Below are 830 nucleotides of genomic sequence, written 5' to 3' on the forward strand. Positions count from 1 at the left end.
AAAAAAAAAACAGAACTCTTGTGCTATAACTAATGTGCTTATAGCTGCCTATGAGGACAGAAAAGGACCTGATAAAAGTGTCTTTGGGGGGAAGAGGAATGGACAGGAAGTTTTACTTTATAACCAAAGTTCTCTTTTTTGCCATCTGAATTCTGCCCCAAATGTGTTGAAATACATTTAGACATTTAAAACATGGTAATAAAAATCCACCAAATGACAGCCAGCTCATGACTATGATCTCAAAAGATTGTCTTCAACTCAGAGAGCATCACTAAATGGAAACCAAAGTGGACCTATGTTTAGAATTAGCCCTGAAGCAAGAACTACAAAACCTGAAGTGTCAGTGCAAACTGTGGAACAGGAACTCATGTCTAAACCTCTGAGCTTCCTCCTTTCTCTGTAGAACCCAAGGGTAGTACGTACAGATCTGTAAAAGTCAATAAAATCATATGTGGGAAACATCTCTAGCCACTGAGATTCTTATAGTCACATGCAACTCTTTTTTAAAGGTCCTGTTATTACTAAAGACAAAACTAGAAATGATTAATCAGAATTTAACATTGGGCTGGAGAGATGGCTCAGTGGTTAAGAGCACTTGCTGCTCTTGAAGAGGACTCAGGTTCAGTTCCCAACACCCACATCATGTGGCTAACAACTGCCTATAACTCCAGCTCCAGGTGACCTGATACACTCTTCTGGCCTCCACTGGCACAGCACTCACATGCATATACACACACACACACGAATTAAAAACAAACCTTTAAATAATAAAAAACTATTTAACATCATTCCCTTCCTGGGTCATACATCACTTTTATCACTGGGTCTTG

The sequence above is a fragment of the Nannospalax galili genome, unplaced genomic scaffold (assembly GCF_000622305.1).
Source record: "Nannospalax galili isolate Female #2095 unplaced genomic scaffold, S.galili_v1.0 scaffold1513, whole genome shotgun sequence".
Classification (NCBI taxonomy): domain Eukaryota; kingdom Metazoa; phylum Chordata; class Mammalia; order Rodentia; family Spalacidae; genus Nannospalax; species Nannospalax galili.